This window comes from Armigeres subalbatus, chromosome 2 (genome assembly GCF_024139115.2).
Source record: "Armigeres subalbatus isolate Guangzhou_Male chromosome 2, GZ_Asu_2, whole genome shotgun sequence".
NCBI lineage: Eukaryota > Metazoa > Arthropoda > Insecta > Diptera > Culicidae > Armigeres > Armigeres subalbatus.
This window is the reverse complement of record NC_085140.1, coordinates 443,956,533-443,975,728: the sequence shown is the minus strand read 5'-3', so window position 1 is coordinate 443,975,728 and position 19,196 is coordinate 443,956,533.

Sequence of the window (19,196 nt, the reverse complement as noted above, 5' to 3'; positions counted from 1 at the left end):
CTGACTTCCAGTCAAATAGTTTGTGCTAGGAATACATCTACAAATCGAATGAAAATTAAATGGAGCGAACCGACGGCGGCTGACTAATGCTAATACAGAAGTCAACGTGATGACGGCAGTCCGTTTTCCTAATCAATCCGGATGATGTGTGACTTTTCTGATGCTTTTAGCGGATCGAAACCTGTTCAGTCAATTTGGCAGACAGGTGGAGCATAGAACTGGTTCGTCAGTTCGAACCGAGTAAAATTTAATTCGAATTAATTCGCTGAGTCGCAGAATATTTTCTCGGCACGTTTGTTTTGACTAGCTGCGGTGAGAATTTGCATCTCAACTAGAGCGAATTTCTGTCGTTTGCTAGTGGTCATACACGCGGGAGATGATGTTAATTTGTTGTGCAGTGGTGAGCATGGGAATAGTGAACAAACTGAGAAGTAAAGTGGGTGATGGTAATTGGTACGTGCTAATTGCTTTTTGGTGGAATTTCGTTCAACACTATTTTCTGTTACAATTTTATTTTGGTAGAAAATCACTCATTCCAGTAGAAAGTAAGATGCAAAACGGACTTGGTGGTCATTGGCTACCTTCTGCCTCATACGCAGGGTCGTTGGCTAAATCCAGGCTTATACCAACTCTCACAGGCGCGCCCTCAATTAGTTTTGGCTCAACAATAAGTGGGATAATATTGATGTTGGCCATACATCAGCACTGAAGTTCAAACATATTTTTGCTTCTTCTTATGAGCTCCAATTCGTTTTTGTACAGAGATCTGATTTCATTCGTTTTGGAATTTCTGAATCTCACCTTTACACAGAGCTCTAATCAGTCCGAGGGCTCACAGGTCCACAACATTCGTATCCGCTTCTTTCCTAATTAATCAGCTCTCTGGAGCTTGAAGATTCATGTCATAAGATTGAGTTACATTTTATAATTTACTCCATTGTCCCATCCAGAAAGAGGAAAGATGGGTCATCTAAAAGCAAATTATAGCCATTCCATACTCTCGACCATCACTCATAAGTATTAACAAGAATAGTGAGAACTACAGCACATGTGTAAATCTTGTTCCATATACCACGAAATAGTTCTACCAACATTACAGGCTTCGTTAACTGCCTGACTAAAGTTTCACCTCAGCCATTCACCCCTCGGCGGGTCGCCTGACACCTTGAGATTCGGGGTTATGGACGTCATATTGTATGGCCGGATTTTCACCGTTACGCACTACTCCAGAGTATCCATATCCCAGCGTAACGGGTTATGACAGGGTTAGACGCAGGCTCAAAAAGCGAAGAAAACCCAACCAAGGATATTCAGGGTTCTTTTCGAGCTAAGAGCACAACGAGTTTGCCATTGGCTGGCGTGAACTCTACGAATATCACTGTCTTGAGTATTTAGAGTCCGCATCTCCTCTAAAGCATCATGTTTTTTGTGCAAGTCCTGAAGCGACATCTGGTGACATCTGGTAAAAAATCACAAGAACACATTCGGGTCTCGTTCGATGTGTTCCTCGATCATCTGCGACGAGTGATTAAACTAAAGGACGACAAAAATGAACTTGGCCATTGGATTTTCAAAAAGTGATATGTTTTCTAGTGAAGTTGAATGAAATTGTAATGAAATATTTTTGTTTTGATAGATTTATCTGTCTTGTGTTTGTTTATCCGCGTTTATATTTTTCTTATTTGGCACTTCATTTGCCGGACCCTGTATTTTACAGATTCCCAAACCTTGGAAAAAAAATAAACAAAAAACTCGCGGTCTGGAAATTTTATAAAAGCATTATTTCACTGGCGAAGCTAAGCTGGGGCACGTGACCCACCAAATCGGATATTTTACCAGAAATAAAAAAAATGCTCTGAACAATAAAATTGACTTTCCCGGAATTTCTTAGGGTTATTGCCGAAAGAATTTTTGGATAAATCTTGGATAAATCTTCTTTGCAAAATCTTTCAGGTCTTTGGAAATTTGTTCTTGCTTTCGATATTTGTTCGAGAGATCGTTTTGAAATTTCTCCAAAAAAAATCTATTTTTTTTAATCCTTCAGTAACTTTTTCCACTCTAGTAATTCCCTTCAGGAATAATTTCGAAAATTACGCCTATAACCCCCTTTGCCTTTAATCCAGGGCTTTATTCGGAAAATCCTCTGAAGAGGCCATTGTAAATTCAGTTGAATATTTCTTCATAACTTTCATTTGCTTTTGGTAAAACCATACAATATTATTCCTGAAAATGCTGCAGGAATTATTCCGGATTTTTGAAGCTCTTGAAGTAATTTCTGGTGATTCTAAGAATGTCTATATTAATTTCTGATTCCTGAAAAGAATTTATGAGAATTCCGAAACTTAGGAACTTCTAATAATATTTCCGAAGGAATGTCCGAAGAAATTCCTGAAGGAATTTTTGCAAGAATTCAATTTTGAAGATATAAGAAGAAATTTGAAGGATTTCCAACTTCCAAGGACTTTCCAAAGTTTGGGAAGGGATTTCTAAAGAAATTACTGGAAGAATTTGTTTGAGAAATTCTGAAATAAATGCTGATGCAATTCAATTGATGGAGTCCCTAACTCAATTTCGGCAGGAACTCCTTAATAAATATCCGAAGGAATTCATAAAGAAAGTCATAAAAGGAATTCTCCTAAAGACATTTTGAAAGCTTTTTTTTTAATTCCTAAAGGATTTACCGAAGGAATTAAACAATTTCGGAAGAAAGTCTTAAAAGAATTTGTAAAGGAGTTCTTGATGGAATCTCTAGAAGCATTTCCGAGGGAATTTCTTAAAGAAATTTCGACGGGATTTCTAAAGGTAAATAATCCGAAAATAATGTGATCTTTCCAAGAATTCTTGAAGAAATTTCTCATGGATTTCTCCTAAAACAATTTTCGAAATTATTCCATAAGTATTTACGAAGAATTTTTCAAAGGAATTCTTTAAGGAATTTGCAAAGGAATTTCTAAAGGAATTTCCGAGCGAAATCTCCCAATTAAATTCTGAAAGAATTTTTGACATTCTTCAATTTATGCAAGAATTTCTTTGAACATCCCGCCAAGAATTCTTTCGGAATTTCTTAGGATTCCTTCTGAAAATCCTCCGAAAATTAATTCGGAGATAAATCCAGATTTTTTTTTTGAAAATCTTCATAACATTCCTTGAAAAAATTTAAAAAGAGAATTATAAGAATGTTTTTGAAGATCCTTCTTTTAGGATTTTTTCAGTACCTACAACAACTACGGAATTTATTTTAGGATTACCTTTGAAAATTCCTTAAGAATTTCTTCAGATATTTTCAAGAATTCTTCGATAGTTTCTCAACAAATCCTTTGAAACTTTTAGAAGAAATTCTTGAAATTATTCCGAATTCTCTCAAGAATTTCTTCAGAACTTCCTCTAAGTTCTTTCGAAAATTCTTTAGGTTCCTTCGGTCATTCATCCGGATTTTATTTAGCTATTTTGTGAAACTCTTTTAAATCTTCGAGATTCCTTTTAAATTCCTTTGAAATTTCCTTTGAGTATTTTTTCCGGAATCTTTTCAGAAAATCCTTCAGAATTTTTTTTTCGGAATAAATTTTATTTGGAATTTATTTTGCAATTTCTTCGAGAGTTCTGCACAATTTTTTTTTATTAGAAATCGTTTGAAATTTCCGTTAGAAAGGCCTCCGAAAATTCCTTTAGGAATTCCTATTTTATTCTTTCATAATTTTCCCAATAAAATGTCTGGAATAATTTCCGCAGGAATTGCGGATAGTATTTCACATCTGAGTGTCTGGAGAAATTTACAAATGTCTTTAGGGGAGACGAGCCAGCCTATGGCTGAAAGTCTCCTTAATAAAGACACGCAAAAAATGCCTTCGGAGATTTCACTAAAGAATCCATACAGGAACTTTAAATTTTTCTGGAGGATTTTCTGGATGAATTCAGTAGAATTAGAATTTCATCAGTACCCTAAATATTTTTCTTTATCTTGGTTTTTAACACTCTTGTAGAGTGGTCTTCAAGAGCGTATAACTTTTAATGTTCTTGGGTAATCATTCAGGTGATTTCATGAATAAAGGAACTAATTAGTGATCACCAGAAATTTTCCGACCTGAAAGAAAATTCCAGGTATTTCATCGTTAATTTTTCTCTTCCTCAAGGAATTTCATAAATCCTACGCCAAATGAATCTAAAACACCTCCCAAAATTCCTCAAGGTATTTTAAAACTCCTTACATTTGTCTAAAATTCCTTTAGAAACCCTTTGGATTTTCCTCCAGTAATTACATTAGTAATACCATCGGAAATTACATCCTGTAATTTCGCTGGAATTTCTCTCAGGTATTTTCGAACGAGTTCCTAAAAGAATTTTCGAACGAAACTCCTGAAGGAATTTCCGAAATTTTAAGAAAATTACTAAGTAAATATCATAATGAATTCAAGACAAATTTTCAAAACGACTTATCTGCTTTTGTAAACAAAGATTCAAACGACGATTAGACGAATCTGATAGTCTCCCGCAAACCAACACCTAGACAGGTAGCGGAATCCTTCACCTACCTATGATGGTGATGTGGTTTGTGAAACTTGAAACAAATCAATCATTTAATCTTGTTAAACAAAATCGATTTATCTTAATTCTTAACTTTCTTCGGAAATTATTTTAGAAATTCATTCGGAAATTGCTTTAGAAGTTTTGTCGGAATTCCTACGGAAAATTCTTCGGAAGTACCTATGGAAATTGCTTCAGGAAAACATTCCTTTATACTTTCTTTCGGCAATGGCTTTAGGAATGTCTGCAAAAATTGGTTTGGGAATTCTTTCAATCATGAAATCCTGAAAGCAACTCTAGGAAATTTCCTTCAGAAGTTATAACATTTTTGTCCATCATTTCTCCATTTTGACCCATAGTGAAATATTGAAAAATTCGTTTTTGAGATAATCGATTTTTAAGTTTTATTTTCAATGACTGGACTATTTTTTTTCAGTGTATATTTTTTCCTAGCCCCAATGATTACGTCAGCGAAGATAAAAAGCGTAGATAAAAGATGATGTTTGGTGGTGGGAAAGCGAAACACACCTCATGGAGACGTTGAAACTTGCCACTCAAAGTAGTAGATTTCCTCTGGTAAGGCCTCGAAGTCAGTTCCAATGAGCACTTGGAAGAAACGCAAGTGAGAAAATTCCGAACCAAAAAAACGTCTTTTGAATGTCTTCGACATATCGAAGTTTCCCCTCCTCGAAGGCTAATGACGTCTCCTTGTAAGCAAAGTAGGAACCCGTTCCATAACCGGGGCAGGCATGCTGCCGAAACTACCTGCCGTCTGTTTCTTTTCTTCTAACAGGTGGTTCACAAATATCTCGACGCGAATACATAACAATTAAACGATTTTGGTCGGTATTTCGAAATATCCCGTGAAGCTGTTTCCGGGATTCGATGACGAACTACGCCAGGTACTTACCCGGAAGGTTTGGTCAGACCAGGCTCGTGTCCATATCAAGGAACAGGAGCAATGGGAGAGGTTTTCCAACATAGTCTAGACCAGAGGATTTCCACTAATTTTTGGACGAACGGAATTTACAAGTCCAGAGGGAAGTTTACCAGAGTGGACAGTCTGGCTGCGATGTTCGCTGGAACTAGACTGAGTAATCGCTCACCGAAACTAAAACGGCGATGTATTCTCCGTGTGCGTTTGCCAACTCGGGAGGATAATTCTGTCACGAGGTAACGGGGAAACATCTGCGATTGCCAATGATATCGATGATATTGCTCCATAGTTCGACGGTGGATTAGACTCGAGAAAATCTTATTGGTTTCTATTAACCTGAACTTTTTGTTTTTACGACCGTTTCATCCGACCACCAGAGGTGCCTTCATAGCTGACTGTTGGTTTGTTAACGGACGTAAGTTCCAGCGACAATTAGGATAGTGTATTATTTGGCAAAAGCTGACGGTTTATTTTTCTCTGACGCGCGTTGAATGTTGTGATCAAGAGATCCGATTGACCTCCTGAAGGCCAATGATCCACGAAGGGCTGTTGTGTGTTACAAGCTATATTAAAGTTTCAAATATCAGTCAATTTCCACTGGAGGTGAGTTTGACCCCAGTTGAAGCATGGAGGATGGAAGAAAGATTAGACGCCTATGATCCAGTAGAAAGTTGAACGTGTAGCTAATTTGCCATCAGATTATTGTCTGGTCAGAGGAAAAACCAGTTTGGATGTTGGGCTGGGACCCCCGGGTATTCGAGGTGCTGCTGTCGACAGGAGTGTCTGAGGTCGATTTCGTTGTTGTTTGGAAAGGAGGGTTCCCAAATGAAGCTATACTGGAAATTGTAGAACTTATTGCCCTGTTGGCTAGAGCTTGGGTCTGTTGGAACTCATCACTGTGGTTTACGTCCTCGGTGCCCGAAAACGGCCTGAAAGCGTGATACTTATGTACCTCCGAAACAGAAATTTCAAGTGCCGAGAGGCTTGCGTACTCAAGTCCAAAGTTCAACTATGATGTTTTGTTCACCCTCCGTCGGTGTACGTCAGACGAAACGCTGACCTCCATGGAGCAGCAGCATTGATCCTGGCGCGACCATTTTCTTGCAGGGGGAAAAGTATCTCTCTTCTGTCCAAAGTCTTCCCTGGTAAAGTTGGCGAAGGAGATAGCAAACCACAAACCATTTCCGACGGTCTTCGAGACGCACTTTGTGATTTTGCAAACCACAAATCATTTTTCGATGGTCCTCAAGAGGCGCCATGTGCTTTTCAAACTAAAATATATCAATCTTTACAATTTAATCACATGAGTTCAACTCACCTCATGAAATCAGCGACAAATCGAATCAGGATCCAAAAAATATACTGGCAGGAACGCCAAAATGTGCGGCCTCAAATGGCTGGAACGAAATTCTGTGACAGTAAGATGTAACTAATCAATCCCCACAACTCTCAAACCCCGCAACACCCCGAATGTGGAACGATAAAGCACTGTTAATCAGAATTCTGATTCAACATTTGTGAGGATAGGATAGGGTCAGATTTGAGCATGTTTCCTGAAATCGATCGACTCAGAGAAAGTCTTATTGATTTCGCTTCGGAAGGCTGCTTCAATTTCCTCGATGGGGCTTCGGAGACACGAAATGTACATTGCACCTGGTGGATCATGTCGTCGCTGATGATTAGTCAGGTCAAACTTGAAGAAGGTATTCATTCTCAGAAACAACTTTTAGCTGATAAGTTGAGCAGTAAGTAACTGACTCTCGCGTCATGTACTGGCATCCTCACCAGTGTCAGTAATGCTCGCTTGTCTTGTCTGCAGCAGCCTTTAACTTTCTTTTCTACATGCAAAAAACGAATCTAAAACTCAACATAATTTTCCATTTTCGACAAATTTAAATTTCTTGAAAATGTCTGTAATCTGTATCATGTCTGTATTCCACATCAAATATCTGTTGGAAAACAGACGTGTCTGTATGTCTGTCATTCTCCAGTGCAGCTTCGGTTGTCCATCTCCAATCAATCGATCCGTTTCATTGAAGCGACCACACGTGCGTTCGATTACACTAAACTGAAGAAAAATTTGATTGCATTCATTCCACTCTCCTGTCGGATGGATGATGGAAAAAAGTTATAACGCAATCAGGCGTATAGATGATGTCCCGATCTTGTGCCTTTCGTGATGATGTGGGTAAATAGGGGTTCATTTTCCTCGTTTCAATAGGAAGACGTTGGTCAAGGGCACTGAAAGGGTCACGTTTTGTCGTTTTGCGGTATGGAACCGTTCGAGTTCGTACATTGAAACCGAGAACCACCCATTTCATCGAGAATGGCTGGATCTGTGGTGCCAACTGTATCAAAAGTTCTGAATTTGATCTTTTTTGATAAAATGAAATGTGATTTGAGTTTTCTGAATGAAAGCTGTTATCGACAAAAAATAACATTCTTTACGCCATAATAAGCTATGTATATTTGTTTTATTTAAAAAATACAGTTTTCAAACGCAATGTTGCATATATAGTAATGGCATGACATCACTGCCTCACGGACATGGCTCGTAGTTTCATTCTCAGTCTCAGTCGCCGTCATTTGCATACCTAATCAGTAAACTTTGCTGTTGTGAGCTAACGAAAGATCAGCAGCTTTACAGTGTTCGCGCACGTAATCATCTTTTTCACTACGCCATGTCAGTGCGACTACGATTTCATCGGAAAAGCAGAAGTTTACGTTCAATATTTGCACGTTGATCCAATCTGCGATATGCAGCTAACTGACGGAATGGTGCTCACGCTCCATGAATACGATGAAGATGAAACCGGTTGCCGGTTGATAATTCACTCTCAGCTGGTTAAGTGTGCATTTTTTGGATCAGAACAACAGATCAATCGATCAAAGCTACGATGGACGGTTTGTAGTAGGCACAATCATCAGTCACATGCAGGCGGGATGAACGGTGATGCTACTCGAAACCGGCTCGGCTAGCCATGAGGCAAAATTCCGCTGTTTGCGTTTGCTCGACCCAAAATATTTTGCATCAAGACAAGAAAGACAAAGACGGTGATTCGACGGTTCAAATCTACCGATCTATTCGCGTATATTGGAATATCGATAATATTTATATTAAATTAAATTTTGTTTCGTAAAGGACGTATTCTATTATTTTTTATTTTCGTAGGCATTAACATGGTAGCGCTATGTGACTGATTACAAAATAAATCATGATCCAAATCACGAACAACCTGGCCACGTAACTTCTGTGACGTTGAACATCGAATGTAAAATGGGATAGGCAAAGAAGTGAGAACCAGAACGCCTTGGGCAGCCAAAGCTCATTTCTAGCAGTAATCACCTTGATTAGCAACAGCTGGTCGCTAAAGAGGTCAGGTTGGGGTGGTTGATTGTTTGACTGTGTTGGTAAGACGCAAGGCAGCCATTCTGAATGACATGTCATGAAGCCTTAAAGCCATTCGTCACCGTCACTGTTCTTGGCACTCCATACAGTTGCTGCACAGCTGTTTTGGTCCGCTATGCCAATGCCAGGCTTGTCCTTGTTGTCGCCGTCCCTCGACAAGACACCAGCCAGCCGCCATTGAGCCACCATTAAGCCATTGCTAAGCTCATCTCTGTACGCCTCGCCATTGCCACTTCTATGCTTTATGCCGTCACGGGTCTTCAAAAAGTCATCATCTTTACGCCATTCAGTCGCTACAAAGTTCCTATCATTAAAACTTTCTCGCCAACGTTGCCATTCTTCGACAGGTCACCGTCAGGCCACCATCCAGCAACCTACCGGCCGCCATTTGGCTAACATTTAACCGACTACAAATCCCGTAATAATTGGCCGCTACCAATATCCAAGTCGCAACCCCAAGTTGCCCAAAACGACGTGTGTTTGCATTGCCTCAACCGTCTTCTCGTTGGTATTTCGCCAGCGCAGTGTTCGAAAGCGTACCGTCACCCGTAACAACCGAATAAAAAGCTCGAATGGTAAATCAAAACTTTTAATTAAGATCACCCCTCTTAAGCCCACGATCTGATAAGATCACCCTCCCTCCCCAGAACTTTCGTTTCCTTTCTTTTGTGTCAACCCCGGAAGCTTCCATTGGCTGTAGATACGGCAAATTGCGGGACGGGAACGGTTGACATTTCTTTTTATCATTAAATCTGCCCCGAAGTAAAAGAAAAACAAAAACACGGCAGCCGCAGCAGCAGCCTCGACCAAGCAGACGACAGTCACCATATGTTTTTTTTATTTTCTCTCCCCACAATTAATGTTTCTGTACACTCATTTCACGACGTATGACCGTTTTTGGTGGTAAATGATTATTTCTCTACTTCTTGCTCATTTTAGAGACTAGAACTAATGAATTGGTACCAACGGCTAGCATTCTTTCTAGGCTTTGCGCCACAGGCAATTAAATTCGAATCTGTTCTGTTTGCGCTGCGCACGAACCGAAACAAGAAATCTGCTGACTGTACCGACGGCTCGACTCTCACGCAGCAGCAGGCAGGAACATACAAACAGTTTGCCTCATCGGTAAAAAAAATGTCACAATGAGGCGTACATTTTTTTTTGGAAAACTGTTTCGGTTTGTGCGGTGCGTGAAATTTGATCGGATAAAATGTAAACATTCGCATAATCACAGTGTTTTACCGTACATTTCCCAACACTGACGGCAATTTAGTGCATAGGTGGAATTCTTCCTTTTCGTACCCCAGATTCACTGACGTTCCGATTTCCCATTTGGAAGTCGGATCAAGGGTCTCCGGGAATAACCTGGCATTTTCCAACAGTCAGTTCTATACAACGTCTTTTCTGCCGAGATGTCGCTGTGACCACCCATCGAATAAGCCAATGTTCATCTTTTTCAATTCCACTAGTGCAATCGCGGCATTTTAAGTAAAAACCGAAAATATCAGAATCAGAGCATCTTTGTCAACCCGCACCAGTCGACAACCATTGCCAGATTTCCGTGACGCTGCGGTGAGCCGAGGAACGTGACCGCAGACTTTTTGGCTAAAGTCGTGTCGTAGTTTTCAGCGCTTGAATCGGGTGCCCACCCGAACCAGTTCTCGTCCATGCTTGGTTCTCTTGATAAGATCTTGATAGATGTATCGTCCTGCCACGATCACCAGACTTCCAGTCCTTGCTTGATAAATCTGGAAAGCTTGATTTTCTTTTTCTTGATAAGATGCGTTCGCCACGACATCCGTTGTAAGAATGACCTCTGGCTCCGTTGACACCCGCCTTTTATACGGTTTGGCGTTGGCAACGGTGATGTGTTGTTTGTTATACTTAACTACGCCTTCCAAGATGTTCGGGAGTCAAACGTTGAGAAATGGTTTTACAGATCACGCCTGTTGTGATGCAAACACCAGAAATATCATAGACTGGCGGATTTCCATTTTTCTTTATTGTTGGACGAAATGATGTTACAATAGGAATATGTTTGTATTAATGTAGAATTTATTTATCTTTATTTATCAAGTCTTATTCTCTACAATACTCTCATCCTCTACTCTTCAATTACAACTTTATGGAAAATTGAAATTTATTTATATTTTATTATAAACATATATGTCGTAGAATGTTTGAAAACTTAGTGCATGCGAATGATGTGGTCCGATGTAATTATCTCAAGGCCGTACGAGAAGATCTAGAGTTTTTAAAAGAGTCTGTTTAAATATTACTTAAAGTATTCGATATGAATATTCTTACCTTTACATCATTCAAAAATAGTAAACAGAACCATATCCTTGAGTTTGTTAGGTTTTTTTGTCGTTCGTTTTGGTCGCTCAGAAATTTGAATATTACCACTGATAGGGTCCTCGATTCCTTTCTCATTTTCACTGTTGCATGGTATATTATCCTCTTTTTCTAATTTATTGCTCCCAGTATTGCTTTGGTCAGTTCCTTTTTCAAGACACTGTGGTACCTTCTTAACGTCTTGAACGTTTCAGGGCATATTGAATCCTCTTCCACTGCGAATAATTACTCGCGCACCGTCTCTTGCAATTATTGAAAATCTTTCGGCCGAAAACTCTGGATCCGACTTATGCGATTTCTGTATGGCGACAAGAACGGTGTCACCTACTTACTTGTAAATCCGAATCTTTCGCTCCCCTCTGACTGTCTGCATATTTTTTGCTTTTTAGTTTAGAAATTGCATCCTTTTCCTTGATGTCCGTACGATCTAACGACTCCGTATTATTGACCTCCCAAAGACATGGGAAAGTTCCTCGGAACTTCCAGCCTACTAATAATTCGAAAGGTGTTACGCCTAGACGGAACAGTGGACGGACTTTGTTATGTGTGTGAACATATTTTTCCAAGGCATTCCTCCAGTTGATTTTGTCCAATTTGGCAGCCGCCAAAGCATGTTTAATCCCAACGTTTTGTCTTTCTACGGCTCCGTTTGATTGTGCGCTCAGTGGAATTGACTTTCGTATCTTTATGCCTCGGTTTTCCCATGTTTTGACAAAATTGTCACTCTGAAATGGAGGGCCATTGTCGCTCTGTATTGCCAGAGGATAACCCCATACTTCAAAAATCTTCAGCAAAGCAGAGTTAGTTGTGTCGCCATCGATATGCTTCATTTCTATAACGTGAATGTACCTAAAATTATAACATAGTTTTTATTTTATCTAGGCTTTTTTCTGATTTTTAATAATACCTAGAATAGGTATCCACGACTACTAAGAATTCTCCGTAACCAAAATCCTTATCCGTGTAAAAGTCTATTTGTAAAATTTCCCACGGTCCTTGTGGTAATTCTCTTGATGTAAGTGAAGCATCCTTCTTTGATAGCCTTAAACATGTTTCGCACTTGTCAACATATTGTTGAACCTCCTTGATCATATCCGGCCACCAAAAATGATTTCTCAAGATTCGTTTCATATAAGAAGCTCCGATATGACCTTGATGTGCCAGTTCCATGGCCCGTGCTCTTAATTTGAATGGCAACATTACTCGATCTTCCTTGAAAACCAGTGCTCCCAACACCCGCATGTATTTGGCTTGGCATTCGTATGCTTAATGGTCTGTATTCCATAAACTGGTTTTCAAAAAATCTCTAATATCATTTAACTCTTTGTCCTCTTCTGCCTACGGTTCAACTCGGTTCCAATTTATTTCCATATTTGCAACATCCAGGACAAAAAGTAAATGTTCATCATAAGAATCATCGAATGTGCCATCTTGCTAATCTTGAGAGAATGTCGGCGATGTTCATGTCACCTGGAACGCTTTCAACAGAAAAATTATACTACTGCAGTCGGAGTGCCCAAGCCTCTGCTCTTGATACAGCTCGCTTCCCAATGCGATGCATTCCACCGAAAATAAATTCATTTGACCTGGCATCCGACCTTATCTTAAACGATATACTTATTAAGTAACTGGAAAATCTTTCCACGCCCCATACCATGGCTAAAGCTTCTTTCTGCGTATGTGGATACTTCTGTTCCGCTGATGATAATGCTTTAGAAGCACAAGCAATTACCCTTGGTTTCGATAGCTCATTAAATTGGACTAAAACAGCCCCCAGACCATGTGGCGATGCATCAACATAGAGCTCAGTTTCATCCGTTTGCTTATAGTATCCTAATGTCTTGATTTTAGTCCAGGCATCACATTTTAGATAGTTGAACTCTTGGTCCAATTCTGTTGACCAGTAAAATTGCTTCGATCTTGCCAATTCTCGCAATCGCCATGTCTTATCTGCTCTATGAGGTATGAATCTTTCAATATAGTTGATTAATCCTAGAAAGCTCCTGACTTCATCTTGGTTTTCTGGTCGGCGAAACTGTTGAATGGCCTTTATCTTGTCGTTTTCAATACTCCAGCCATTGGCTGATAAATCGAACCAAGAAATGTTACTTTTTGTTTGGCAAATACGCATTTGCTTTTATTTATCATAACATTGTGATCCTCGAGACGCTTCATAACTTCAGCTAGGTTCCTATCGTGTTCTTCTTTTGTTGATCCGAACACTAGTACATCATCCTGGTAGTTTACCGTTCCTTCACATCCTGTTAAAATAACTGACTGCATAATCTCCTGAAATATGTCCGGAGCATTGCATAGGCCAAATGGAAGCCGACGGCACCGATATAGTGTATCTCCTGAGAAGAAATTTGTCAAATGTCGACAACGTTCGTCCAGTACGACGTGAAAGAATGCGTTTTTCAGGTCTATTGTTGAAAACCATTTTGCACCGTGTAATTCCAATAAGATAGATTCAAATGTCGGCATTTTGAATGGTGTCCGGAAAATGCATTTGTTCGGGCCTCTCAAATCAATAACTAAGCGAATGTCGTCCTTTCCTTTTGGCACAACTAGCAATGATGAGCAAAAGGATCTATCCATGTTTTCTGTGACAGGTTCGATTATTCCGGTTGACAATAGTTCGTCAATTTTCAGTTGTGCCAATCTCTTGAAGCCTGCCGGGATATGAGTATACACATTTCTAGCAGGAGGTAAATCCTTATTATAATGTAGCAGAACGGGTGGAACGTTGAATTTCGGAAATTCTTCTTGAATTAAAGCTGATACTGTGCTTATTGCACCAAGCTCGCATTTCCAGATATTGCCGTGATCGTTCACCGGAACTCGAAGTCCCACGTCTAATAGACTGTACCTAGCCGCTGTGTTGAATCCCATCAAGGATCGCGATTCTTCAACAACGTAGAATTTTTCCAAAAGATTCGGTCTATCTTCAGAAACGTGTAACTTTGCAAAAAACGTTGCTACTACATCAATTTGGCCTAATGAAGCATATGCTCGCAGTGTTTTATCCGCAGTGGTGCATACCTCATGAAGTTCGCTCTCGGTACACTTGTTTTGTCGCATTTTATCCCAAGTTTGTTTCGTGATAGTGTTTACTTGTGCTCCGGAGTCAATAAAGAAAATTACCCGTACCCCAGCAATTCGACCAATAACATATGCATCTTCCTCTGTTAGTGGATTGTAAGCTGGTACAGTGCATATTGTCTTTTCAGTGATAGTAGTTTCGGATATGTATTTCTTTTCATTCTATAAAAGTAAAACAACCTATATTATGATATCGATTATTTTGATAACAGCATTATTTCACATTTGAAAAAACAATAAAACCCTATATACTCCCCTTTTCTTTTCTTTTTTTTTAAGGTTCAAATTATCAATCAAAATTATACTGTTTTATCTGGTATACTTCTTTCCATACTGAGAATGATTAAAGAAAATAAACCGTACATCTACTCAATATTTTCATGAGAATATTTTATTCAAAATTCAAAAGGTTAAAGTTTAGTTCGAATGTGAAATAAGAGATATTAAACGTTATTCTAATTCAACCACATTATGTACCTTTTCTTCATTATCTTCCCCATTTTGAGTAATTGCTGCGATCTTAGCTCTCGGCTCTTCTTCTTCCGTTCCATCGTGTATTCGCTTTTGACCGCTTCCTTGTCGGGACTGAGCTGAACAAGCTCGAGCTAAATGACCACGTCGGTTACAATTATGGCACACCTTATCCAGATTTGGACAATCTGCTGGACCATGGTACATGCTGGCGCATCGCCAACAAGCATTTCTGGGTGAACTTGCACGGAGAGCCTGATAACGATGATAAGAGGAACCTTTTCCGCGATGATATCCTGATATCTTGATCCGGTTCCACGTCGTAACTGGAATCGTTGAGTTGTGCCTTGCGGTGCTGCAGTTACTGCAGCGATGCTTTGTCGATTTAGTTTCTGGTATTCTTCCTCATTGAAAATCTCCATCTCTCGGTCTCGTACCATAGTAATTAGGCTATTCATGTCGCCTTGGTTTACCCAGTTTCGTTGAGCTAACACGCGCACACGACTATCGCTTGTCCCTTTAACAATAGTTCGAACTATAGCTTCCATTTCCTCCTCGTTTCTCTAGTCACAAAGCCTAGCTGCTGCTGCTGCTACCCGACGGACGAAAGAAATGCTTGATTCTCCTTGAGTTGTATAGTGTTCATCAATTTGCCTCGTTGTCCAATAATGTAAGTCCTTGACCCAAAGAATCGATCTAACCGAGCAATAGCGTTAGAGAACGGATGTGTTATCTCCGGCGGCATATCTACAGCGGTCGATGTTCCCAGCATCACTTCCAAGAGCTTCGCCCCAGCTTTAATTCTAAAATGTTCATCTTCGCACTTTCATCCGTCGCTTGGACCAGATTAAACGATGCTGTTACAACCTCCTTCCAATGTTCATATGCCTTCTTGTCAATATCGATTTCTCCTTCAGATGGGCTGCATTCCGGGATATTTAACGATCCGAGTGACATGTGGTTCATGGTGGCTAACAGGGACTCGTTGCCAGATGCCTGTTGTTGACACGTATCCATTTGTCTTGTTTGATTATTTCCTGCGTTTTCTTTGTTAAGCAGTAATTGGTCTTTTTCTTTTCTAACGAAATCCAACTCGTTTTTGAGTGCTACCATTTGCTCCATTAGCATCTTTTTCGAAATCTTACTCTTCGATTTCAGTTTCATTCTGTAACAAAACAGTAAAGGGTATACTTTGAAGTTCAACTTAATTGTTCATATCATTTTATATTTCTCATTCTTATTATTTTTTTTTCGTGCTGCCTCGACTACAGCTTTAAATGAAATTTTACTTTGCATTAACTATCAGAGCTGTATTTTATTTATCGGACACTACCTCGTCTATAGTTCCGTAATGCTTACTCTTTGGTAGTTCTGACACTCTGCCTTAACTATCAGAGGTCAATAATGCTGAATACTGCCTCATCTACAGTTCAGCATTTTGAAATACTTACCGATTGGGAGATGTTGATCTGCTACCGCCCGCGCCATTGTCGTAGTTTTCAGCGCTTGAATCGGGTGCCCACCTGAACCAGTTCTCGTCCATGCTTGGTTCTCTTGATAAGATCTTGATAGATGTATCGTCCTGCCACGATCACCAGACTTCCAGTCCTTGCTTGATAAATCTGGAAAGCTTGATTTTCTTTTTCTTGATAAGATGCGTTCGCCACGACATCCGTTGTAAGAATGACTTCTGGCTCCGTTGACACCCGCCTTTTATACGGTTTGGCGTTGGCAACGGTGATGTGTTGTTTGTTATACTTAACTACGCCTTTCAAGATGTTCGGGAGTCAAACGTTGAGAAATGGTTTTACAGATCACGCCTGTTGTGATGCAAACACCAGAAATATCATAGACTGGCGGATTTCCATTTTTCTTTATTGTTGGACGAAATGATGTTACAATAGGAATATGTTTGTATTAATGTAGAATTTATTTATCTTTATTTATCAAGTCTTATTCTCTACAAGTCGGTCATTAAGAGAAGGGTTATACCTGGGCAGTCAGGTCAGGAGCACGTGGTCTTCGTATGTCCAAAATTTGAGGCACTACGAAGGGAAATAACCGGTTTAAGCTTGGAGAACGTTGTTGAGGAAATGTGTCGAGAGGAAAGCACTTGGAATGCGGTCGACAGGGTAGTATCGCGCATATCATCTGTTATGCAAAAGAAATGGCGCAACGACCAAAGAGAATCGGTACCGGGAGAAATTTTTTTGTCGGGGAACTCTCCGTCGGTGTAGGCTAGATCCACCGCCGGGGACTAGACTGAGTAGATCGCGACGAAATACCACCGGCGACGGGTAGTGAACCGGAAGCCCTATTCCACCGGCATCGTTGGACTGACCTTGGTACCCGGCTGGTTGGCTTCGGTATGGGAGAAACTCCTTCGCCGGGGAATTCTCTGTCGGAGTAGGCTAGATCCGCCCTCGAGGACTAGACCGAGTAGAACGCGAAGAATTAGTTGTTCAAAGTCGTCGAGACATCAACCACTTCAAAGTGGAGGCCAAGGAGAGGTGCTTAACAGCACAACAGGCCGACTTCTCCGAAGTAAAGCAGATTGGTAGTACCGGAGAAGTGCAGGCATCGACACAGAAAGATTTGATGATAAGCTCGAATGAGCTCGTAGTAGAAGACGCATCTTGCGGTCCCGGGGAGGAGCAAGATAGCAAAGCTAGGAAAGGAGGTTTTTTCCCTCATTTGAGGTTTTTCCTCCCATCACAGTGGAAGCAAGTTTCCATAGAAACAAGGATTACCTAATTATAGGTAACATAGCAGGCGTGAACCCCAGAGCGTTCAAGGCTGCAAGGGGTGATGGTGAATGTTTTCAAGCAGTTTTGCGAGAAAGTGCAGACATTAGTGTCACATTAGTGTCACATACAGATGATGTCTGTATGTGCGTAAAGCCTGTCCACGTAAATTTCGGACAGTTAGATAATGTCTAATTGGTTTGTTGCCATTTCATCAACTTGGACGAGAGCATAGACATGGCTGAAAGCAGCAGTGAAGCAAAAAGATTGAGCTGTCGTGTAAATCGATCGTTTCAGTAGCTGGTGAAAATGTTTAAAATCATGTTAGAAGATGGGTGTCCGAAATTTAACGTGGACAGGCTTTATGTATGTGTGTATGTGTGTGTATGTGCGTATGTGTACAGATTTTGTAGTCACACTTTTGGAATTTTTGTCCTAATTACTTACTTCATTCGACGGGAAATCTTGTCCCATTGTTTGCTATTGAAAATTGGCCGGATCGGACTGTGTGATCAGTAGTTATGGCCAAAATACTATTTTTCATGCCCAAAACACACTAAAAAATACTCATTTATATTTTTGAATATTTTTTGCACGAGAAAGGCATCAACACCGCCCAAGTTCGAGGTTCTCCAATCAAATTACGGTATGTGGGACGCACTCATGATGAGGCCATCCTCGCAGTCATCATCTATTTTTTTATAGACGGAAGGACTTCAACCCCAGTGGAATTCCCTGCCACGGTCCCAGTGACTAACGGGCTAGGCATGGTCCTACTAGGGTCTTAAGCCTCAATTTGCGTCCACCTTTTTTTCTTCATCCAACTAGATTGAATTGAGCTTGTTTCGTAAGCTAAACTCAAAGGTTTCAGGTTCTGTATCAACCACAGTTATCATTCTTAAGAAAATTATTTTGAGCTTTTTAGTGGAATGTCTTTACTTGTCATAAGATGAGTTTGTATTATTATTTATAAATTCAGACTAAGGCCGAAGTGGCCTGTGCGGTATATAAGAGTCTTCTCCATTTGGATCGGTCCATGGCTTCACGTCGCCCACCACGCAGTCTACGGAGAGTCCGCAAGTCATCTTCCACCTGATCGATCCACCTTGCCCGCTGCGCAACTCGCCTTCTTGTGCCCGTCGGATCGTTGTCGAGAACCATTTTTTAACCGGGTTACTGTCAAGACGAGTTTGTACCATTCAATTTAATTCCACCACTTGATTGTACCTTGACAGATACGTATTTCGACCTCAACAGTAAGGTCGTCTTCAGTGTCTCGTACTTGACTCGATTCATTATTTTTTTTTATTTTATCGTCTATAAAAGACAATGCAATCTTATAATTTATTGACAAAGCGTCTAGAAATTCTTTGGACTGTTTTTTAGGTTTTCAATTTAAAAAAATCATTTCAGGTAATCCTTCAAATACCATCGAAAATTGCATTCCGTAAGAAATTTATCCAGTAATTCCTCCAGAGTTTCCAGAATTTTTTTTACGCAATTCTAGGACAACATTTCAGGAATTTCTTTAGGAGTTTCCGAACGAATTCCTAACGCAATTTGTAGAGGAATTTCTGAAGGCATCTTTGACTGACCTCGACAGGCCATCATTCCAACGCTATTTAGCCACTGCGAAGCTACTATCAGTCCTGATTTC